Source organism: Somniosus microcephalus, chromosome 18 (genome assembly GCF_052327205.1).
Source record: "Somniosus microcephalus isolate GS21.2 chromosome 18, FLI_Smic_1.0, whole genome shotgun sequence".
Classification (NCBI taxonomy): domain Eukaryota; kingdom Metazoa; phylum Chordata; class Chondrichthyes; order Squaliformes; family Somniosidae; genus Somniosus; species Somniosus microcephalus.
The window spans coordinates 55545979-55571633 of NC_141004.1; the positions used below are offsets into that span (position 1 = coordinate 55545979).

The following is a 25655-nucleotide window of genomic DNA, read 5'->3' on the forward strand; positions in this document are numbered from 1 at the left end:
TTAACTATTGCAGGTCCTAGGCAAAGACAATATACCTCTAGGTTCACATTGTTGTAGTAGCATCTATTGAAACTCTATAAATCCTGGGTTTAAGTAAACTACAAACAAATTTTAAAATGCAAAGCTCAGCTTGAAAACATTAAGCACAAAACCAGTCTAGATGTGACATGATATTTGAAGTGAACACACAAGGAGGAAATCTCAAATCTATGAAAGAGCACATTACAAATATTAATAGAGATTAAATCTATTAAATCTTCTTGTGTCTCAGACAAATGATCGTGTCCAGACATAACTGGCCGCCAGCTTTGCAGACGAGATAACTCATCTTGCAACAGTAGGTTTCCATTTAATGTTAGAAAATCACATCAAGGATTGATCTGGTCAAGCTTATGATTAGGAAATGTCCATCTGCAGAGTTTTAGGTCGCAATTAATTGAAAAACAAACCTCCAGAACACATTTTCAGTTAAACAGAGGCAGATTTTTTTTTCCTTTTCAAAATGGCCAGTGGGGCCCAGCAAACATTAAATAAAAGATTGAAAAGAATCTTAAGGAAACAAAAAGCTGAAACAGTTTCTATTAATTAGCGGGGGTGGGGGGGGGGGACTATCTTACATAAAAAGAGAGAGAAGTCAGGGTAAGCAGAAGTAAAGTACTGTATTTCAATTTTAAAATAATGTTGAATTAGTCACATCAGTTTATTACAGTAATAAAGCTACACCTTTATTAGTGCTTGCTTCGGTATCATAGTTTGTGAGCTGTAATTTTTATTTATTTATTTATTTATTGATTGATTTTTTTTTTTTTTTTATAAAAAGGCCTGGCCTGGCAAGACTGGAATTTCCCTGTGCCAGTCAGCAATCACAAAGGCTATGTGGGTAAATGCACCAGCTAGCAAGACACTGAGCCACACAGCCCAAGAAGGTTCCAGGTTCAATCCTCAATTTGTACTGACAAAAACCGGATCGAACCAAAGATAACAGTGGGGACCGTACTACTGGCCTTTTTTTTTGGTCCCCAGGCTAAGGTGGGGAACATCGGCCAAAGTTCCCACTGTTGACTGTTACCTAGTGACCCCTGCTGGAAAGTGTGCGCGTGCCAGGTGAAGGCAGGTGAAGGTTCATTCGATTAGGCATTCTATAGCCCTCTGACAACATAGAATTCAACAATTTCAGATCATAATCTCGGCTCCCATCACATATATATATATTTTTTTATCCACATTTTTTGTTTTTTCTTCCCTCCCTTCAGCTGTCGTTCATTCTGCCAGCGCAATTCACACCCCATCTAGAGCCAGCCTTTGTTCCTTAACCTGTCCCATTTCCACCTCCCCTTGCCTTGAATATCTCTTAATGTCTCTTAATCTCTCCTGCTTTCCATCCTATCACTGACCTTCCCTTTTGTTCTTTCACCCCCCCCCTTTTCCCAGCCCCCAAACTTGCTTTCCATTTCCTGCTTCTTTCCCAGTTCTGACGAAGGGTCTTCGACCTGAAACGTTAACTCTGTTTCTCTCTCCACCGATGCTGCCTGGCCTGCAGAGTTTTTCCAGCGTTTCCTGTTGTTATTACAGGATTGGGTTCGCCTGTGCTGCAAACCCCCTCACCTGTCCTGGTATCACATGAAGGCTGGTCATTGAGGCAATCTGCGGGAGGACTTTCAATGCTCATGGAACCATATCCCAGTATGAGTCAACACCGTCAGGAGAGAAAAAAGATAGTAAGAAAATAGAAAAGGGTCCAGCTTGAAATTCAGCCGGCATTAAATTTCCTCTTAAAGAATAAGAACGGGTCCTGCAGCAATGTCAGTGTCCCATTCTCAGTCAATGTTCAAAATTTGTAGATGACACCAAATTGGGGGGTATAGTTAATACTAAGGAAAACTACGACAAAATACAAGGCGTTAATAAACTTGCAGAATGGGCATGTAAATGGCAAATGAATTTCAATATAGATAAGTGTGAGGTGGTGCATTTTGATAGTAGGAAGGGGGTCACATACTCCTTGGAAAAGAGTCTAAATGGGGTAGAGGAGCAAAGGCATCTAGGGGTACAGATACACAAATCATTAAAAGTAGCAACACCAGTTAACAAGGCCATAAAAAATGCAAACAAAGCACTGGGGTTCATTTCTAGAGGAATAGAATTGAAAAGCAGGGTAGTTATGTTAAACTTGTACAAAACCTTGGTTAGACCACACTTGCGAGTGCTGTGAACAGTTCTGGTTCCATATTGCAAAAAGGATATAGAGGCACTGGTGAAGATACAAAAAAGATTTACAAGGATAATACCAGAACTGAGAGGTTATAATTATCAGAAAGACTGAACAGGCTGGGGCGCTTATCTAGAGAAGAGAAGGCGGGGGGTGGGTTGACCTAATAGAGGTCTTTAAAATTATAAATGGGTTTGATAGGGTAGACGCGGATAAGATGTTTCCACTTGTGGGGGGAGTCTAAAACTAGGGGTCATAAGTATAAGATAGTCACTAATAAATCCAATAAGGAATTCAGGAGAAACTTCATACTCAGAGTGGTTAGAATGTGGAACTTGCTACCACATGGAGCAGTTGAGGTGAATAGCATAGATACCTTTCAGGGAAGCTAGATAAGCACGAGGGAGAAAGGAACAGAAAGATATGCAGATAGGGCAAGATGAAGTAGGGTGGGAGGAGGCTCGTGTGGAGCATAAACACCCGCATGGACCAGTTGGGCCGAATGGCCTGTTTCTGTGCTGTAAATTCAATGTCATTCTGTCTCAGCATAATTTCATAGATCCAGCTTCACTTTACTTCACTGAAGTTTCAACTGTACCAGAATCAAAATAACCAGCTGTCTGCCTGCTCAGGTGAAGCACGTACATGTTGGGATTGGAATAGCTTGTGATGCTTATCCCTGATTCACACAGGCCAAGTTTTCCTCATCTGCCTTGAAGTGATATCTGCATTGACAGACAGTACTGTTCAAAAATGCCACCAAAAATACAGCCGTACATTTTTACAGCGATGTTTTAACTTCAGTACATCAAAATACGTCTATTTAAATATGAATATGCGTACAAAACCCAACCAAAAAGACAATCGCTCACGTTTTATGGGCATGTTAAAATCGAGAGCCCAGCGTGGATAAACCACAGCAATCAAATGATTTGCCTTTAAACTCTTGATCAACAAACTGGTCTTTTCCCCAAAAAACTTGTTTCAAATAATTTTTTCTATCTGCAAATTCCAGTGAAATGAATTCGAGGGACTCCTCCCCTCACAACATTTGAACCTTCAGATACGTGCAAGGTATGTTCAAAGAAATAAAAACTACATTTAAACACAAAAATTAACAAAGTTAGTTGCTTCCAGAACTAACTTGTGTGCAGCACCCATTTCTAGAATAAATGCCCGTAACATTAATACTTTATTATTGTATTAGTATAATTCAAAAGGCATGCATAAATGTATTTCCAGACAATCCAGTTGTGACACAGAGAGAAGATCAAGGTTTGAATCACTGCCTCAGCTGACATTAAGGCTTCCTTCAGATGGCAATTTATAGGTCACGGCTGAATCGACAGAGAAAACAGGTGAGCATGGATAAGGAGTTAAGCCAACAAGAGAAAGAGAAATTCCCAGGGACTTCAACATTAGATCACATTTTCATATTCCCTACCAACTAGCCACAGAACACTACAGGTGGAGACCATCGAGAGCGCTGATTACTCACTTGTTTTGTAAACCAAAGCCCAGTATACACAAATACTACAAAGGGGAAATTAAAAAAAAAATATTTCCAATAACTTTGAAAATATGATTTAATAGGCATATAACAATTTTCTCTATCAAAACTCAAAAAACAATCATCGTCCTACTCACCAAATAGGGACATTAGGCTAAATGTTCCACCCATTGACTTTGAATGGTTGGTCCCTTTCCCAGCTGTTGCTTTTTCTTATGGACTCCGAATGTTACAGCACAGGAACAGGCCATTTGGCCCATCAGGTCTGCACCTGTTTTTCTCCACATGAGCCATCTGTCTAATCCCACCCCCTCGCTCACGTCCCATACCCTTTAACATTTATCCTCTTCAGGCAACTATCTAATTTCCTTTTTAAATTATCTATGGTCTCTGCTTTAACTCAGCTTGCGGCAGAGTTCCACATTCTAACCACCCTGTGTAAAAGATATTTTTTTTAAATAGCTTGCAAAATTGTGAGAATAATCAAACAAATTAAATAACTACCTGAAGATTGCACCACAAATGTAATCAAAAGTGCTGTAGTAGAGGTCGGCTTGAGATGGTGACTATTCCGTCTGTTCTTAAATGGTTCTGTGCATCTGATGTGACTTCAGTTGTATCTGGGAAGAGGTAGAATTTAATTGGGATAAAAATGCTTCCTACTACCTGTTCCTGTTCCCAAGGACAAACAAGATTTTGCAAATTACTTCTATGCCTACAGCATGGTACTCTGTTGGGAGTCACACTAACCGTGTTTGTCACCCTGAACAGTTAAAATGCAATACTGTTGAATACTGATCAATGCACAAGGCGCGGTTTTGAATGAATTTTAAAATACGGCGTTAGTCTCCTAGATATAGGGTTTTATTTAAAAAGGAATGCTGAATATTCAAACAGAATATTTCAAAAATTCAGAGGCCAGAGAAACAATTGGTGGCTTTCAATACCTTCTGTCCACTTGGTAGAACACCAATCCTTACTACAAGCAAAAGTGGGTGAATTGCTGTACACTAATAAAATTCACCACCAATTTTCCAATAGCATTTTATCTGAACATTCAGAAAGAAGCTTTACTAGAAAAATCACATGGTTTGAACCCTTCCAACTGAATGGGCATTGAAAAGATCAAAGTGACAATGAAACGGGATTGTTTACAGTGACAATGCACCCAGTAGTTTTACTGTATTTGAAAATACAGCAATGTTATAGTGAAGCACTGGGTGAAAAACCTATTTCTCCCTACTGCTAATTTTGGTAGCTGTGCTCCAATGCCACAAGGGTATTTACATGAAGCATCGCTCTCGTAACAGGCTTCCGTGCTGAAACTCTGGCTGCCAGGCTCCCATTGAACCCAATGATTAAAAGGATATATTTGTTTAAAACTACCATATTTTGGATGAGTAAAATGAGCCAATTATCGGAAACTTTTTCTATTGCATACAAAACCAACAAACAACAATTGGCATGTTATTTTCTGCCCCTTACAGAGTAACAAAAAAGAGACAATGAAGGTATTGGATAGGGTCTGTGTTAAAAGCAGAGCGAAGACAATACAACATACAAGGGTATTTGACAATTAGGAAGGACAGACAGGAAGGAAAGGGAGGTGGGGTTGCTATGTTAATCAAGGATGGAATCACTGCAATAGTCAGAAATGATATTGGGTCAAAGGATCAGGATAGTGAAACAGTTTGGGTGGAGATAAGGAATAATAAGAGGAAAAAGTCACTAGTGGGCATAGTCTATAGGCTTCCTAACAGTTGCAACTCTGTTGGTCGGAGTATAAATCAGGAAATAGTTGGGGCTTGTAATAAGGGAACAGCTATAATCATGGGGGATTTTAACTTTCATATTGACTGGACTAATCAAATTGGGCATGGCAGCCTTGAGGAAGAGTTCATAGAGTGTATTAGGGACGGGTTCCTTGAGCAGTATGTAACTGAACAAACCAGGGGGCAGGCAATCTTAGATCTGGTCCTGTGTAATGAGACAGGATTAATAAAAAATGTCCTAGTAAAGGATCCCCTTGGAATGAGTGACCATAATATGGTTGAATTCCAAATTCAGTTTGAGGATGAGAGAGTTGGATCTCAAACCAGCGTACTGAGCTTAAATAAAGGAGACTATGAAGGTATGAGAGTAGAATTGACTAAAGTGGACTGGGAAAACAGATTAAAGTGTAAAACGGTACAAGGGCAGTGGTCTACATTCAAGGAGATATTTCACATCTTTCAAGATAAATATATTCCACAGAGGAAAAAGGGGAATAAAAGAAAAGACAACCATCCGTGGCTTAGTAAAGTAATAAAGGATAGTATCCGACTGAAAACAAGGGCATATAAAGTAGCCAAATCTAGTGGGAGGATAGAAGATTGGGAAGCACTTAAAAGCCAGCAAACAATAACTAAAAGATTAATTAAGAAAGGGAAGACAGATTATTAAAGTAAACTAGCAAAAAATATAAAAACAGATAGCAAGTGTTTCTACAGCTATATAAAAAGAAAAAGGGTGGCTAAAGTGAACGTTGGTCCCTTAGAGGATGGGACCAGGAAACTAGTGGTGGGGAACATGGAGATGGCAAAGATGCTGAACAAATATTTTGTATCAGTCTTTACAGTAGAGGACACTAAAAATATCCCAACACTGGACAAACAGGGGGCAATGGGGGGGGGGGGAGGAGCTAAAGACGATTAAAATCACTAAGGAGATGGTACTCAGTAAAATAATGGGACTTAAGGCGGATAAATCCCCCGGACCTGATGGCCTACATCCTAGGGTCTTGAGAGAAGTGGCGGTAGGGATTGTGGATGCATTGGTGATTATTTTCCAGAACTCCCTGGACTCAGGAAAGGTCCTGGCAGATTGGAAAACTGCTAATGTAACACCCTTATTTAAGAAGGGAAGTAGACAAAAAGCTGGAAACTATAGACCAGTTAGCCTAACATCTGTGGTTGGCAAAATGTTGGAGTCCATTATTAAGGAAACAGTAACAGAGCATTTGGATAAACATAATTTAATAGGGCAGAGTCAGCATGGTTTTACGAAGGGGAAGTCATGTTTGACAAATTTGCTCGAATTCTTTGAGGATGTAACATACAGGGTGGATAAAGGGGAACCAGTGGATGTAGTGTATTTGGACTTCCAAAAGGCATTTGACAAGGTTCCACACAAAAGATTACTAATCAAGATAAGAAATCACGGGATTGGGGGTAATATACTGGCATGGGTGGAAGATTGGCTATCCAACAGAAAACAAAGAGTTGGGATAAATGGTTCATTCTCGGGCTGGCAATCAGTAACTAGTGGTGTTCCGCAGGGGTCAGTGCTGGGACCCAACTCTTTACAATCTACATTAACGATTTGGAGGAAGGGACCGAGTGCAACATATCCAAGTTTGCCAACGATACAAAGATGGGAAAGCAGTGAGTGAGGAGGACATAAAAAACCTCCAAAAGGACATAGACAGGCTAAGTGAGTGGGCAGAGATTTGGCAGATGCAATATAATGTTGGAAAGTGTGAGGTTATGCACTTTGGCAGAAAAAATCAAAGAGCAAGTTATTATCTAAATGGAGAGAAACTGCAAAGTGCTACAGTACAAAGGGATCTGGGGGTCCTGGTGCATGAAACACAAAAAGTTAGTATGCAGGTGCAGCAGGTGATCAGGAAGGCCAATGGAATCTTGGCTTTTATTGCGAGGGGGATGGAGTATAAAAACAGGGAAGTCTTGCTGCAGTTATACAGGGTATTGGTGAGGCCACACCTGGAATACTGCGTGCAGTTTTGGTTTCCATATTTAAGAAACGATAGACTTGCTCTCGAGGCGGTTCAGAGAAGGTTCACTCGGTTGATTCCGGAGATGAGGGGGTTGACGTATGAGGAAAGGTTGAGTAGGTTGGGACTCTACTCATTGGAGTTCAGAAGAATGAGAGGCGATCTTATCGAAACATATAAGATTGTGAGGGGGCTTGATCGGGTGGATGCGGTGAGGATGTTTCCACTGATGGGTGAAACTAGAACTAGGGGGCATAATCTAAGAATAAGGGGCTGCCCTTTCACAACTGAGATGAGGAGAAACTTCTTCAGTCAGAGGGTAGTAAATCTATGGAATTTGCTACCCCAGAAAGCTGCGGAAGCTGCAACATTAAATAAATTTAAAATGGAGATAGACAGTTTCCTAGCAGATAAGGGAATTAGGGGTTACGGGGAGAGGGCAGGGAAGTGGACGTGAGTCTAGATTCGGATCAGCCATGATCCTATTGAATGGCGGAGCAGGCCCGAGGGGTCGTATGGCCTACTCCTGCTCCTACTTCTTATGTTCTTATGTAAGTTGTTTTACAAAGCACTCCATTCTCAGTCACATAGCAGGTATTTAGCAACTGAATGTGAAACCAACAAGTTTTTAAATTTCAGCAATTCTTATGAAATAAAATGTTTAAAACCCATAAGATTCATCTTTTTGCCAATGTCATAACTGCTCTCACTTAGAATTGCTAACAATGCAATAAAACTCACAATACAAATTAACAGGTGATAATTCTGATCACAGTATGTCATTGCTATGATGGAGACGTTTATTACATTTTGCACAATTTACATACCATCAACAATTTCAACTATCTACCCTTTTTTAAATGTGTTTGGCAAGTCCCTTTTTGTTCTTATTTACAAAACTTTAAATGCAGTTACATAAATTGTGTTGAAATGTAATTTTGCATCATGTGATTGCAATGTTGTCCGGCCTGCGAAACAAATCCGAACCTATCTCCAGGCCGCCAGGCTGCGGAGAGTTCCTGTCTCGGGCCTCCAGGCGGACATCAGCGTAAAGGCCCACGGATCCCAGGGACGCAAGCGGTTCGGAAGCGTCCCAGGGATCACGTGGGCCTGGTCCGCCAAGCACAAAGGAGGATTCCATTGCAATCATTTCCACAGGGAATCCCCTAATGAGATGCAATGGATTCCCCAAATAATTATACTGTACAATTTATGCAATTTTAATAATTATAAATACTGAATTTCAATTTTATTCATAAGTCCCTTCATCGCACCAACCTCAATAAAAATTTAATTTTTTGATAAATAATTTTGAACAATATTTGCATGATCAATTTAAAGTGTACGTGCATCATTTTTTATTTGAAAATGTTTAATTTAAGGCTAAGATATACCCTTACGCTGATGAAAGCAGGCCCTATGTCTGCTTTTACCAGCTGTAAGAATTTTGTGGGCAATTGCTGGGCAAATAGCCCAACTCTGCGCCAGCAATACTGATTTTCCATGCGGTTCGGATGGTCTGTCAAGGTGTACCTTGACAGATCGCAAGTTCTGGATTTTTTACATGGGCAAGAGTACGCCATCAGGGAGACCGCAATTTCAGGGTCAATGAATGGTTCTCTACGATCAAATAAAAGAGAGTCTTTTAACACTTTGTAATGAAAATAGGCACAGCGGTAAGAGCTACTTGTCAAAAGATCAGAAATGACCATAGGTGTTTTATTTTATAAATGACTTTGATTCTTCTCCTCCCCCCTCTGCAAGAGTTTTTCATCAGTTTGAGAATAGAGTGTGTACTTTTAATGTAAATCGACATGTGTTCCACATCAACAATCTATCATGGAAAAATGTTCAGCAGTTGAAGAGCTGCTCCATGGACACATCCAAGCAATCCACTCACATCAGAGCAAACAGTGTGGAACTCACTGGCATGTTCCATTATAACTCAACATGTCTTACAACAGAACTACAACAAGGACACACTGTTTGGCCCAACCAGTGGTCCTAATTCCATATGCCTGCCCTGTTCCCATATCTCTTTAACCACCTGTCTAACATATTCTTAAACGTTGACATGGGCTGAGATTTTCCTTACCTCAGTGGGTCCGGGGCGGGCGACGTTGGTGGCGTGTCTCGACCCCGCTGCTGGCTCCATTCCATTCTGGAAAATGATTTTCCGTTGATAGGGCTTGTTAAGCCCACCCAGCGCGTTTCCCGGGCCAATTAGAGGAAGCGGGGCTGGTGACATCATTCATGCTGCGTCATCAGCCATTATTTTTATTGAAGTGCTGCAAACACTGACAATGACTGCACACAGGTTCTTCCATGACTCTCTCCATATGCTTATGGAGGGAGTCAGAGCACGCAGGGAGGTCCTCTTCCCTTCCCATGGGCGGAAGACACCTCCCCAGCAGACCAACACAGCCTGGTTGCATATTACAAAGGTCACAAGCAGGGATGTCGTCAGGAGGACCTGGGTGCAGTGGTGCAAACCTTTCAATGATCTCATTAGATCACGAAACATTAGTACAAAGCCACACTCACCTTCATCCTGCTGTGCCTCTCATCACATCCCCATCACTCTGCCTTCCCTATCCCACTCCTGCACATCCTTACTCACACCAACTTACCTTGCACCTCCACCCATCCCTCTCTATCTATATTATATCACATCCCCATCTCACTAGCCAGCCCTCACACTCACCCTCATCCTAGTGCCAGCATACCAACTAACAACACACAAAGGTAGCCACTTGGGTCTTTTATCCAATGTTCATGTAAAGTTTCTGTTAATGTGCTGTCAAACATTGAAATGTTTATTTTCAACACTTTCCATTCTTGGACAGATTTGTGTGCACCTTTGGAAGTGGCTTAGTGAATGGTGAGACATAACGGTACCCCCCGCAATGGTGGTGAGTGTGGAGTGGAATGGCTTGGACATTGTAGGGATACTTTATGATGTTGGTGTAGGGTGGTGCCAACCTGGCCCATCATGTGGCAGCCAGGGTGTACAGCATCAAGTGGAGTAAATCTGGCCATGGTGAGGCCATCCCTGGCCTCCCGGACAGCAATGTGCTCGAATGCTGATGTCCTCTGTCCTGTGCAGTATCAGGTGATTGCGGAGAAGGTCGGTGTTGGGGCTCATCATGGTCTGATTCTGAGGACCAAGGTGAGACAGTATAAAGGGCACCCATGTTGATGGAATAGATGGCAAGTGAAGTCGAGATGACAGAAGCATTCTGTCAATGGCGAAAGTTCTTCCAATGAGGTAAGAGTGGATGGAGAGTGGAAACTGGAAAGCCTGCAGAATCTGTGCTGTAAATGGACCGAGAAACAGCTTGTGGCTGAGGAAAGTGATGATGTCAAGTGAGAGCTTTTACTGTACATTGAAGCCGTCAAGTAATCAGCTGGAGCAATGGCCACTGAACTCCCGCCTCAGGTTGACAGCCGTGATCCCCGAACAGCGTGGCTCCCATGGCCATGAAGTTAAAGTGAAAAGGTAAGTTAAAAAAGCCTGTTAATGATCTGGCAACTAGATGCTAATGAGTTTAATTGGGTCGCCCGCCGGGTCTGCTCAGCGCTGACAGACCCGACATTGGGAAAGGCGCACTGCGGCAGCTTGACAGCGGGTTCCCAACCTGCGGTCAAAAAAATCAAATTTCCCACCCGACCCGCCACCGATCCTGCCCACCCCCCGGAAAATTCCAGCCTTGGTCTCTGGTTCAATCACCACCTCTGGTAGTGCATTTGAACCTCATAATCCTCTGTGTAAAGAAACTTCTTCTGCTCTCTGTCCTAACTCTTACATTTAATCTCATATCTATCGCCCCTCATTCTAGACCCCCTCAATCACTGTAAACAGAAAAATCAGTTTGGGCAGTTAACAAACGTACAAGTTCCAAAAGACATTCAGTACGCAAAAGGGTTAATCCGCGCCGTTTCATTTCAGTGATGTGTGCCAGTGGCAAAACACTTGCTTTGGGTGGTTTTTTTAATTGCAGTTCACTGCTGTTGCGACTAGTTCACTTTGAACATTCGCCCTTTTTGTGACTCTGATTGCACATTAACAAATCAAGAAATCGAACTTGGATAGCCTTCACCTTTTCAATTACTCTAAATTCTAATCAAAACTCTGCCCCATCCCTTCATATCTTTAAACACCCCTATCATAGTACCTTTAATATCCTCTGTTCTAATGAAAACAGCCCCAATTGTTCAAATCTTTCTTAGTATTTGTATTTTCTCATACCAGGCAACATCTGAATGAAGCTGCACTTACACCTTTTCTTTTGCCGCAACATCCTTCCTATAGAGCTCAAAACTGCACACAGCATTCCAACTGGGGTCTTAAGGTTTTATATAGTTCACCATTACATCTTACCTTTTATATTCTATATATCTCTTGCTGTAAAACCCAGTATTCCATTAGCTTTCTTTATGGCCTTAGCCACTTGAGGTTCTGCTTTAAAGGTCTTATGAACCTGACCCCAATTTTGTCTGTTCTTCCACATCACCCAGCTTTCCCTCAAAGTATAATTATTTATTTTTACAAAAGCGTGCCACTTTGCATTTACTGACACTGAATTCCATTTGCCAATTTTTTGTCCATTTCACCCTCATTAATATTCCCTTACAGCTTCCTTTGGTCCACAGAATTATTTATTATGCCTCCTATTTTAGTATCAGCTGCAAATTTGGACACCGCTTTCTCTAACCCTACAGCAAATCATTGATGTACAGTGAACAGAAGCAGTCACATAACATAACCTCCCGAGACACTGCTAAGCACCTCTAACCGCTGAGAAACGGCCCTTAACTCCGACACTCTGTTTCCTCACATCTATGCAGTTTTTAATCCAACTTGCTACCCTTACCCTAATTCCATACCTCTTAAATCTCCTCCAAGTCTCCAATGTCAGCCTTGTCAAACACTTTCTGAAAGTCCATGCACACCACATCCACTGCATTTACCCCAGCCACCATATCTATCAATCACTTACTTTTGTCTCCTTCTTTGAAAATGGGTGTTATATTGGCCACTCTCCAATCTTCCAGCACACGTTCACCGTCAATAGAACCCTGAAATATAATTTCTATTTCTTCCCCCTTTCTCTCAAGATCCAAGGACAGATCCGATTAGGTCCTGGCACTTTGTCCTCTATCTTAGCTAACTTCTCGAATACCTTCCTTTTATTGATTAGGCCACATTTTGCTCTCAAAATAACGGTGAAGCTAATGGCGCTAGCCGTTATTTATGCACAAACAGTACAGCAACTTCAGGCGAGGAGATGTGCAGTTAAATGCAGATATTAAAAAATTGCTGTCCAAGTGTCGCTGCTCCATCATTAGCTTTGCGAAAATGGCATCTCGCTGTTCAGTCTTGTCATTTCATGTCTACGCACCCTTTTAACACTACCTGACCTGCTGAGTATTTCTAGCATTTTCTGTTTTTATTTCAGGCTTCCAGCATCCACAGTATTTCGCTTTTTGTACCCTTTTAACACAAGTGTTAATTACTGCTAATCAACTTCTCTGACACATGAAAATTAACTATTACGAGTGTGGAGTCGCATTCCTTCAGGCAGTAATTGTTATGGAGGTTTTTTAAATGTAAAAAACAATGCTTAAATGTTTACTTTTCCTTTCTCTCGCTCTCTTAATCCGGTCTTTCTATCCCCCTTTATTTCTCTTCCTGTACCTGATTTGACATTGAATTCACCCACTTTAATTTACACTTCCGTCTCAGTCCTTGTGCTGTTAATTTCAGAATGCTTCACTCTGATTGGGTAAGGAGATACGCAGTTGCTTGTCCAGTTCACTCAGGTCCCAGAGGCCCCGTTATCAGCTTGCACTTTCAGCAACTTGCCACACAAAATGGTTTTAAAAACCTAAACGTGCAGGGGCAAGTCTAACTAAGGGCAGACGCCATTAGATGCCCTGCACAGCAAATTCTGGCCCATTATAATATTTCTCATCTTGCTTTCAACCATCTGAAACACTGGATCATCTGAAACACTGGATCTCTTTGCTTTGGACTAGAATTACAATGATCAGGTGCACATCTTCAGTCAGCTGTATACCAATTAAGTGTAAAACAGATCTGGAGGGTTGTTTGTAGTTGGCGGTATAATGTCCCAACAGGGAAATAATTACACCCATGCACAAAACAAGCTAAATGCAGGTATTAAGGAAATATTTTCTTGCATTCTAATTTATATATTATTATTTATGAACACGTGTGGCTATGTTTTTGATGGTTTATTTTTAATGGAATATTTTCCTATCAACCTAATTTCCAATGCTTGTGTGCATCTCCTCCGATTGCAGCACAAGACCCAACACATCCAAGAAAAGTTACTGAATCCTAATTACAGTACTGAATAGCTCTCTCCCGTCCTCTTTTCCCAACTGTGTCTATCTCTCCACCTCCACTACATCTTTGTTGTTCCTGTTGCCCTGTTTCAGATTATTTCATTCCCATTCTGTTGTTTGCCACCACTTTGTCCCTTTTCATCCTTATCAGTATGTTTCCCATTCATCCCTTACACTCCTGATTTTTCCACTGCTCATTATAGGGGAGCGAGCTCAGATTTTTTCCAAATTTAACAGCATTCACACTAGACTTTTGTTACCAGAATGGCACGGAACTCAAAAAATTCTGCACCAAAAACTGCAGTGTAACAACCTTGGAACACACAGAATTAGAACAAAATATGCATAATGTGACAGTTCCACTTTTGTGCCTAGGGGGCCTGACTGCAGTGCAACTGCAAACTAATGGATTTTGATGTAGATAAATGTAAAGTAATACATACTATGTATACATGATGAAGGCTCGCCCATTAGAAAAGGCTCTAGATATGATCATTACTTACTGAGTTTCCAGTCAATGTGAAGCGGTTAACAAAACTAATCAGATACAGGAAACTTTGTGTTATCCGGAGGCTAAATGTCCGGCAAGCTCGAGCCACCAGCAAAAATCAGGAGCCGTTTCGTTAGGTTTTTTTTTCCGTTGCTTTTTTCTCAGTCAAGCTCTGCAAGGTCTCGCTGAAGCTGTTGCTAAGCTACAGAGACGCTTGCAAGGTACGGCCGACTGTTTAGAAGCTGTAGGGTTTGTTGCCAGATACGGAGCTCAAAATCTCCGTATGTTTCAACATTAGCGCTGGTTTGTCCGGCAGTTTTGATGGGACGGCAACAGCTCGGTCCCATCGGTGCCGGATAGCACAAAGTTTCCTGTACCAAGATGCATCTCAAGAAAAGATGAAAGACGTTATTCAAAATTTGTATAGATCACGACTGAGTTGACATTTGGAACATGGTGAGGGGCTTGGACTACCTACCTTCAACTGGATATTGATTGCTAGAGGGGCATCATGGAGGGCAAGGTGATGATTCTGGGGCTGGCTACTTTTAAGGGTGCATTCATACTGCAATAGTAGCATTGGTGCAAAGCAGTTTCACTCTGCACTGACGCTGCAGTTTTAATATAAAAGCAACCGAATCCGGTGTGAGGACTCAACCTTACCAGAACAGAGTGAAATGAGACGTCCTGGAGGAAGGTGTCTCACTCTGCTTCATTCCAGAGCAGGTTTGGGCCTTAACACCTCTTTTAAACTACACAAGTTCAAAACCACTTCGCACCAACACTCAACTTTAAATGCACCCTACGTCAGGGGTGTCCTACCTGTGGTACCTGAACCACATGATTCCAGCCCCGCCAATCTGGCCCCTGAAGTCCCACTTGAACTTACATGTTTTATTTACTAGCTGGTCCTGTTTGAATTGTGGGGGCCTGGAGGTTTTTAGTGGATAAAAACAGAATTAGCAATTTGAGATATATGTAAATGAATGCAAACATGGATTATAAACTTTACAAGTTACCCCCAAGGCTCCATGATATACACCCACATGGCCATGAGATAAAAGCTTGGTGGCCCCTATCCTAAGTTGTAAGAAGAGTCTCACAGAGATTTTTTTTTATTGGACCAGTAGAGGGATATAGCCCAGAAATAAATTAAAGGCAACATTAACTTCATCAAAGTCATTACCGAAATACTTGAAGAAAGATTTTCAATATTATACCATCCTTATTCAGCTATCTCGTTTGAGAATACAACTGTCCTGCTTTCCTGTTTTGAAAAGAGTGGAAAGCTACAGGATCAGAAAGGCATCCAGGGTTCTGCCACCTAATTAACTGATGTAAAATGTTTAATCAATTACAGCACAAATGAAAATGACCAATTAGATGCCTTGTCACTGAACCGGTTAGCATTGGAACATTACTGCACAATACACATACAGTACTGACGCAGTCAATCTGACCCTGTTCTATAAAAGGCAACTGACATTATGATTGGAACAAAACTAACATCAAAAATGTATTAAATACTTGGAATGAAAAACTAGAGGAAAAGTAGAGGCAGCCGGATTCAATGTGGCACTGGCAAAAGTCTAGAAGCACATAGCGTGTGGTGTAGCGTGGAAAAAGGGACAGGAAGAACCAAGGAAGGCAAAAAATGAAACAGAAATAATGTTTTTATCCTCATCCTCAATTAATTAAATTTAAATGGAAAACTTGCTTGTCTTGCAATGTGCCAGAACTGTGTGCTAAAAACTTAGCCAATTACAAGTATGGTTGCAAAGTACAATACAAAATAGTAGTACAACATAAAGCTTCAATGGGAAATCTTTGACGGAGTAAGGAAAGCTGCAAAATTGACAGCATAAGAAAATAAAGATAAACTGGAAATGTGTTACAACACTCTCAAGGTTGGGATTACTTGTAAATTGCTTAAATTTTGATTCCTGTTTGTGATCCAAATACTTTTGAATGTTATAGTCTTGTAACACGTTTACCATTCATTCTCCACATACTTCATGGAAAGGAACATAGTAAAACACAATCTATTACTTGTCGGTAAAGCAGTTCCTGCCTGTCCAGACTACACATTTTATTTTCTTGTTAAAAGTCCTGTCGGTGGCAAGCAGTCAGCAAACAAAACACAGCAACCATTACAGTGGCTGCGCAGGGTAATAAAAACCAACAGTGGTAACGTGATGCAAACTTGTACTGGAAAGCTCGACAATGACAAACCACAATTCTATATGTATTTCTTTCAAATCATAGCTAGCGCACGGACAGAAGTAGTAATCAAAAAGGCTAATGGCCATTATCTCAAGAGGGTTCAAATACAAAGAGGAGGAAGTTATGCTTTAGTTGTACAGTGTATTGGTCAGTCCCCATCTGGAGTATTGCATTCAGTTCTGGGCACCGCTCCTCAGGAAGGAGGTATTGGCCTTAGAGGGGTAGAGTGCAGATTTACCCAACTGATAACTTGGGCTGTATTCCCTTGAGTTTAGAAGATTGATGGGGTGATCTGATCGAGGTGTTTAAATGATTAAAAATGATTCGATACAGAGAAGCTACTTCCTCTTGTGGGGAAATCCAGAACAAGGGGGCGCAATCTTAAAATTAGAGCCAGGCCATTCAGGAGTGAAATCAGGAGGCGGCACTTCACACAAAGAGCAGAAGTGTGAAATTCTCGCCCCAAAATGTTATGGATGCTGGCCCAATTGAAATTTCCAAGACTAAGATCGACAGATTTGTGTTAGGTAGGGGTATCAAGGGATATGGATCAAAGGCAGGTAAATGTCAGAACAGGCTCAGGGGGGTACATGGCCTATGTTCCATCATGCAAAGGCTGTAAAATTAATCCAGGGTTTTAGTGACTATATAAACTACTCAAAGTTCACTTTTCTAGTTTGCTAAAGCCTCTCTTGCAGTTTATATTACAAGCCTATAGTTGTGCGCTACTGCTTTGTAACAGCTCAGCACTCACCATTGGCTTGGATATTAAAGTCTGAGACTGATCCATGATGTGCAGGCCTCTTGGCTTTTCTGCTACAGTGATGAAAAAAAAATCCTTCTTCAAATGCTGTATCCAGGTGCAATGTTTATAAATTGGTTTATTGTACAATTGGTATGATAAATGGTTCTAACAATTTTTTGCAAGGTCCCAGCTCATTGCCAGCATTTGTTTTATTAAAGGAAAATAAGTTAATTACTTTTATCTTAAATGGCAGCGAGAGATTTATTTTAACAATCATGTACACCAACTAAAAAAAACACTAGATCTTCTAACTATAGAAACGAACAATTTTCTGGGACAGGATTAGTCTATTAGTGCAGGGTCATTTTGGTGCATGCACTTTTGTGCAGAGAGAATCTGGCAGCTAATCCACTTTTCCATGAAGAAATTACAGTCCAAAAATATATGCAGGAAAATTACAAGAATGTTAGATGAATAGACGGAGCAAAAATGGAGAATTGCTGATTTTTCACATTTTCCTTTTGATCTTAGTTTATATGGGCAGCATGGCTTTGTCTGAACAGCAAACTCTATGGAGGGATTAAGTACTGTCTACACAACCCGTTGTATACTTTAGTTTGAAACCTTCCTATTTACTCACTTGGACAGTGAAGAGTGTGTTTCTTCTCCCTTCCTCTACTTTCTCCCTCTATTTTGCTCTCCATCTTTCCTTACTTGATCGGGCAAACAACCAGCTCCCAAACACGTGACGACGTCATTCTGTAAATAGCCACTTAGAGATGCTTAGCACAAGTCTGGAATCTCCACCCCACTGCTTTTTCATCCTTTTCCTCTGCCTCTGCAGCCAGTTTCTTGTCTCCTCTCAGCAGTCCATTCAAGATCGAAAATCTGCCGTGTGGAAAAAGTTGCAAGTGCAAACACGTGCTGCCATGACATCTCGGCACTAACATATTGTTTTGTATTGACTGCCCCACTCTTGGTTTAGCAGACCTTTGTGTAACCGTGCACCCTACGTCTTTCGGATGACACGTTAAACCGAGGCCCCGTCTGTTCTCTCAGGTGGATTATGGTACTATTTTGAAGGGCAGGGGAGTTATCCCCGATGCCCTGGCCAATATTTATCCCTCAATCAACATCTAAAACAGATTATCTGGTCGTTATCATATTGCTGTTTGTGGGAGCTTGCTGTGCACAAATTGGCTGCCATGTTTCCTACATTACAACAGTGACTACACTTTAAAAAAAAGTATTTAATTGGCTGTAAAGCACTTTGGGAAGTCCGGTGGTCGTGAAAGGTGCTGTATGAGTGCAAGTCTTTTTTTTCTACAGACGCAGTCATTCTCTACCATTAAGAAATTAGCAGCTATTCTAGTATTGTTGGTATCTACTGGTGAGCATACACTCAGCCTTGGAGTTTACTCATTAAAGTTTTCTAAGCATTTACTTTCATTGTGATGTCTGAGCAGTTGATGGCATTTTATTTTGCCAGAAACTTCACAATTTAGCTTCCAACTCCAGCCCCTTTCCCAGCTGCTCATTCAATGCACAACCTTGGTGCCATTTGACAGAGTTGAGCTTCAAACCCCACGTGCAGTCCATTACCAAGTCTGCCTAGTTCCAACTTGCCTGTCTTTGGCCCTGGTACCACTGAAATCATCATCCATACCCTGCAGGTTTTTCTTCTCTACACTCCTAGTCGGTCTATTGAGCTCCACCCTACGCCAACTCCAACACACGCAGAAATCCAACGCACCCCACCCCCATCCTGACATGCTAAAGGTGCTGTATACGTGCAAGTTGTACTTTTTCCAATTTAAATATAAATTTCAGGACATAACAGAACAAGTAGGAGTAGGAGTAGGCCATATGGCCCCTCGAGCCTACTCCGCCATTTAATAAGATCCTGGCTGATCTTCGACCTCAACTCTACTTTCCTGCCCATTCTCCGTGGTTTTTTATATTTTCCTAAATTTGGAGAAAACGTCCAAGATACTAATTTGACAATCGTGCTTTTATCGGATTGAATCCTTACCCTCCTACACTGAACAGATTCCAATATAATCTGTCGCAAGTTTCTTTTTTGATATTTAAGTTTCTGCACTTACCAACATCTCCACTTTCTATCAACTGCAGAACCAGTCAGGAGTAACAACTATCTTGCCAAATCATGCAGATGCATGGCAAATGCAGTATAATGTGGATAAATGCGAGGTTATCCACTTCGGTGGCAAAAACAGGAGGACAGATTATCTAAATGGCAATAGATTGGGGAAAGGGAAAGTGCAACGAGACCTGGGGGTCCTTGTGCACCAGTCGCTGAAGGTAAACATGCAGGTGCAGCAGGCGGTTAAGAAGGCAAATGGTCTGTTGGCCTGCATAGCGAGACGATTCGAGTACAGGAGCAAGGATGTCTTGCTGCAGTTGAACAGGGCCTTGGTGAGACCACACCTTGAGTATTGTGTGCAGTTTTGGTCACCTTATCTGAGGAAGGATGTTCTTGTCATGGAGAATGCAGTGAAGATTCACCAGACCGATACCTGGGATGGCAGGTATGACGTATGAGGAGAGATTGGGTCGATTAGGCTTATATTCACTAAAGTTTAGAAGAATGAGAGGGGATCTCATTGAAACTTATAAAATTCTTAACAAGACTAGACAGACTAGATGCAGGAAGGATGTTCCCGATGGTGGGGGAGTCCAGAACCAGGGGTCACAGACTAAAGATACGGGGTAAGCCATTTAGGACTGAGATGAGGAGGAATTTCTTCACCCAGAGAGTGGTGAACCTGTGGAATTCTCTACCACACAAGGCAGTTGAGGCCAATTCATTAAATATATTCAAGAAGGAGTTAGATATATTTCTTATGGCTAAAGGGATCAAGGGATATGGGAGAAAGCAGGGACAAGGTACTGAATTTGGACGATCAGCCATGATCTCATTAAATGGCGGAACAGGCTCGAGGGGCCGAATGGCCTACTCCTGCTCCTATCTTCTATGTTTCTATGTCTCACTCACTGGGAATGGCAATCAATTTGGTTTAGAAATATGACCTATTTAGATACTAATTACTCTTAAAACAGTTTCATTTTTAAATATGATTTGCAATCTACATTGCCTTGTGATTCGAAATGTTACTCTAACAATTACCAAATTTTAAGATCACTGGATAATTAGCATCAGGACAAACATTAAACTTGGCTATTAGAACAATCACAATGAATGTTTTATATATTACACTTTTTAGTTCCAATCTATAAAGATCTATACTATATATGCAGTAAAGTGTAGGTATTGCAATTTTAATTATTGCAAATAAAATTTTACAGTATGGACACAGGCAGGTTCACTTGAATTTATTCTACAAGGGACATATTTTCAAATTCTAGCCTCTTACAGAAGGCCAAGAAACGTACGCTAACAAAGTCTGAGCAAAATACTAAAAGAATAAAGGTTAAAGCAGAGGGGGGGGGGGGAAATTGAGAAATATACATGAAAAAGTCTGTGATGGAGCAAAGTAGGCACACATTGCAATAGCCCAAACCAGCTCCAAAAAGTGGATCAGCACCATAAAAACACCTTTACTGGTTATAAACAACCACGTCAATAGATGATTAACAAACAAGTGTGCATTTTGAAAGTTAGAGAGATCGGCACGCAAATCTCACAACAATCAAATCACTTTGGCTGAAAATATGATGTATTTTTGATTAGGTATACAATATGAAAACGCTTATTTCACTGGTATCAAGAGTCCAGGGAGATATTTTTAAAAACCAGCGGAGTACTGAAAATACACGAGCAAGGAAACGGTTAAGGTTTAGAGACCACCCACTCCCTCCTCCCCACTGCATCAGGTACAGGCTGCACCCTCCAAACACCGAGGCTCCCCCTTCTCCTCACAGCCGCTGAGCGACCTGCTGTGCATTCGCAGCACTCGCTGTATGTGTCTCAGATCTCCAGCGTGTCCCCATGGCTCGGTGCGGCCCCGGAACACTGCGGGAGTGTGTCTTTGATATATATTCTCTGACCCAGGCCCGGTGACGCAGTTTACTTGCTGTGCGGCAGAGGAAAGGAGGAGGTGGTGGAGGGGACATGTTGGAAGATTTCATCCATCCGCGCAGGAGCACGGGGGCGAGGTTGGGTGGGGGTAGACCGGCGAACTAAAAGCCTGCGGTAGGCCGAGATCAGCCCGCTGTTTGGTGAAAAGGCGAGAGGGAGGTAGGAGGGGAAGCAGGCTGTCCCGCCGAGTTGCCCCCGCCGCGCCTCTCCCGCCTTTCATTCGGACGCCTCTTCGAGTCGGCGACTGCTGCAACGCAGACTGGGAAAAAAAATTTTTTACTAACCTTTTTTTCCAACAATTCCTCCGTGCGACCGCCATGCACCAGGGCAGGAAGCGCTGTGGCGGGAATCGCCGCCCCCGAACCGGCATTGGCGAATGTCAGCCGCGCTGCGGCAATGCCGGAGAGCATTAGTATTCAGAGTCCCGGGCTCGGCCCCTCCCCCACCCGCCGGCCGAGGCGCGCTCCAACACCCGCCCGCCGAACATGCGTGAAGCGACCGTTGGCTGCCAAACTGAAGCGATATTCAGGGTCGCGGGCTCCCCCACACGCCGCTGCTTCGCCCCTCAACCAGCATTTCGTAAACGTTACAGGCGCTGCGGCGGTTCTGGTGACCGGGCGTATTCAGGGTCCTGGGCACCGAAGCCGCCACAAAGCCTCAGACTTGAAATACTCCGCCCCCTTGAACGTGTATACATAAATCAATTTTCTCGCCTGCCTGATAATCAGAGGCCGGGATGGAACTGATTTTCCCTGAGGGAGGATTTAAAAAGTTGCATGAAATGCGCGATTGGGCAGGGACAATGGTATATTTGCAAAGTGGTGCTCTGCGGACCCCGGAACAGGTATAAAATACAATAGAGGGTTGTCAATACTGGTAGTTTGGGGGATGTGGAAAAAGCACCTTAGCTGGGCCGCTTCTAATTGTCCACTACTAAAGGGCACAAGAGACCCTGTGGGAAATGGCTGGAATTCCACTGTTTGCTTTGCTGATGACAATTCATTAAAAAGTTCGCTGTTAACATCAATTATAATCACTCCACAGCCTAAGACACAGGAAAAAAAGGAACTTGCATTTCTATAGTGCCTTTCACAACCTCAGCTCGTCCCAAAGTGCTTTACAACCAGTGAAGACCTTTCGAAGTGTAGTTACTGTTGTATTGAAAGAAAAAGAAAGACTTGCATTTATATAACGCCTTTCACGATCACTGGACGTCTCAAAGCGCTTTACAACCAATGAAGTACTTTTGAAGTGGAGTCACTATTGTAAGAAAATTATTAAGTGCAGGGTTGGTGTTGGAACTGCGACCTGTACAATTGCGAAGTGGCCCAAATTTAAGCATCAATCTTAAAATCATAGAAACTTACAGCACAGAAGGAGGCCCTTTGACCTGTTGTGTCTGTGCTTGCTCTTTGAGAGAGTGGTTATGCTGAGTCCCACACCCCTGCTTTTTGTCCGTAACACTGTAAGGTTCTCCTCAAGTACCTTTCCCAGCTCCCTTTTAATATTATCTATGGAATCTACTTTCACCACCTTTTCAGGTAGAGCGTTCCAGATCCCGACAACTCTCTGAAAAAATTTCTCCTCATCTCCCCTCTAGATCTTTTGCCAATGATTTTGAATCTATGGCCTCTAGTTAATGACCCACTCACCAGAGGGAGTAATTTTTTCCTATTTATTGACAACAACAACTTGTATTTTATATAGTGCCTTTAACGTAGTAAAACATCCCAAGGCGCTTCATAGGAATATTATAAGATTTAAAAAATGACAGTAGATGTATATATGAACTTTCGGAAGGCATTCGACAAAAAACCTCATTAACTTGAAATCCTCTATTAGGCCACCTCTTAACCGTATCTGTTCCAAGGAGAACAGTCCTAACTTAGAAACATAGAAAAATAGGAGCAGGAGTAGGCCATTCGGCCCTTTGAGCCTGCTCCACCATTCAATATAATCATGGTTGATCCTCTATCTCAATACCATATTCCCGGTCTCTTCCCATACCCCTTGACGCCTTTTGCATCTAGAAATCTATCTACTTCTTAAATAAATTCAGTGACTTGGCCTCCATAGCCTTCTGCGGTAGAGAATTCCACAGGTTCACCACCCTCTGAGTGAAGAAATTTCTCCTCATCTCAGTCCTAAATGTCCTACCCCATACCCTGAGACTGTGACCCCTCGTTCTAGACCCCCCAGCCAGGGGAAACATCCTCCCTGCATCCAGTCTGTCTAGCCCTGTCAGAATTTTATACGTTTCCACGAGATCCCTCTCATTCTTCTAAACTCTAGTGAATACAGGCCCAGTTGACCCAATCTCTCCTCATACGACAGTCCTGCCATCACGGGAATCAGTCTGGTGAACCTTCGCTGCACTCCCTCTATGGCAAGTATATCCTTTCTTAAGTAAGGAGACCAAAACTGCACACAATACTCCAGGTGCGGTCTCAGCAAGGCCCTATATAACTGTAGTAAGACATCCTTGCTCCTGTACTCAAATCCTGTTGCAATGAAGGCCAACAAACCATTTGCCTTCCTAACTGCTTGCTGCACCTGCATGTTTGCTTTCAGTTACTGGTGTACAAGGACACCCAGGTCCCTTTGTACATCAACATTTCCCAATCTATCACCATTTAAATAATACTCTGCCTTTCTGTTTTTCCTACCGAAGTGGATAACTTCACATTTATCCACGTTATACTGCATCTGCCATGTATTTGCCCACTCACTCAACTTGTCTAAATCACCTTGAAGCCTCTTTGCATCCTCCTCACAACTCAATCCCACCTAGTTTCGTGTCGTCAGCAAACTTGGAAATATTACATTTGGTTCCCTCATCCAAATAATTGATATATATTGTGAATAACTCTCCAACCTCTCCTCATAACTGAAGTCCCTCGTTCCTGGTAAACCTCCTCTGTACCCTTTCTAATGTCTTTACATCGTTCCTGATGTGTGGTGCCTAGAATTGTCCACAATACTCGAGCTGAGGCCTAACCAGTGTTTTATAAAGTTCTAGCATGATCTCTTTGCTTCTTTATTCTATTCCTCTATTTATAAACCCAAGTAACCCATATGCTTTTTTAACTACCTTATCAACTTGCCCTGGCACCTTTAAGGATTTGTGTATATGTACACCAAGATCTCTCTGCTCAGCTACACTTTTCAAAATTGTCCTATTTATAGTGTACTGTGGCGGAGCCACTGAATGACTCTGGGCAACTGTATATAATTCCCTTTAACGATGTTCTAACACCAGCCTAAGCCTGTACCATGGTGTTAGACATTACTTTGTTTTGTATGTAGTGTTTTGTATGTACGGGGCGTGGCCCTTTAAAGAGCACGGGAAAATGCAGGTAAACGCGATGACGTCACGTCGCAAACCACGTGACTGCCCAAGCAGTCCTCGTGGAATTTCCATCTTGTTAAGACCTGTTTTCGTGGTTCTCCTGTATCGATCTCAACAAACTGTTTGAACTCGTTTAGTCTTACATTAAAGACCTGTTTGATCGATCTCCTGAGTCGACCTCAGTTATTAGTTAGGAATTCGTCAATTCCTACATTGGTGACCCCGTTTTTTTGTGAACGTTTTTCACAAAAAGGACACAACATGGAGGCCAACGCCGTTTTGCTGAAGCTACCACAGTTCTGGGAGCAGCAAGCGACCTCGTGGTTCATTCAGGTCGAGGCCCAGTTCGCCCTGAGGGACATCGTTGTGGATCAGTCCAAATATCTCTATGTGGTCTCCGCACTCGACAGCTCTACCACCTCGCGGATCGTTAGCCTCCTCGAGAACCCTCCAACGGAGCGCAAGTATGAAACCCTCAAGGCGCGGTTGCTGCAAGTTTTCGGGCTCACTAAATCGGAGCGCGCCCGTCGATTGCTCACTATGCTCGGGCTCAGGGACTCCAAGCCTTCGGAGTTAATTAGCCAAATGCTCACACTCCTTGGCTCAGAACCGGAATGCTTCCTATTCCGTGAACTATTCCTCAGCCAGCTGCCGGAACAGGTGCAAGCTGCCCTGGCCAGATCCAAAGTTGAGGACTGCGCAGCACTCGCGGCAGAGGCGGACAAAATTTTCGCGGTTACTCAGCAGTACTGCGCCGCCACGAGGCACCCATCCCCCACAGACGCCGCCCCAGCTCGTCAGCCTGCTGGGCTGTGTTGCTACCACGCGCAGTTCGGCGCAAAGGCGAGACGTTGCCGCCCTCCCTGCAGCTTTCCCCAAGAAAAAAACCAACTATGACCACCGAGGAACGGGTCTAATGGGCGCC

General features: G+C 42.5%; 1 protein-coding gene across 9 annotated transcripts in view; it reads right to left on the reverse strand.

The window, feature by feature from the left end:
- LOC147105285 (zinc finger protein 76-like) overlaps positions 1 to 21770 on the reverse strand; it is a 78465-nt gene extending 56695 nt beyond the window's left edge. Inside the window, exons 1-3 of one of the 9 annotated variants that reach the window (XM_086011483.1) lie at positions 17962 to 19190; positions 17331 to 17392; positions 4224 to 4339 (exon numbers count right to left, since the gene is read on the reverse strand). The gene's annotated coding sequence lies outside the window, so the exon portion shown is untranslated. Of the gene's footprint in view, positions 1 to 2854; positions 2970 to 4223; positions 4340 to 9586; positions 11146 to 17330; positions 17458 to 17961; positions 19191 to 21665 lie in introns of those variants that run through there. The other 8 variants (XM_086011482.1, XM_086011485.1, XM_086011484.1 and 5 more) reach the window with 8 other exon arrangements.
- Positions 21771 to 25655: the final 3885 nt, after the last annotated feature.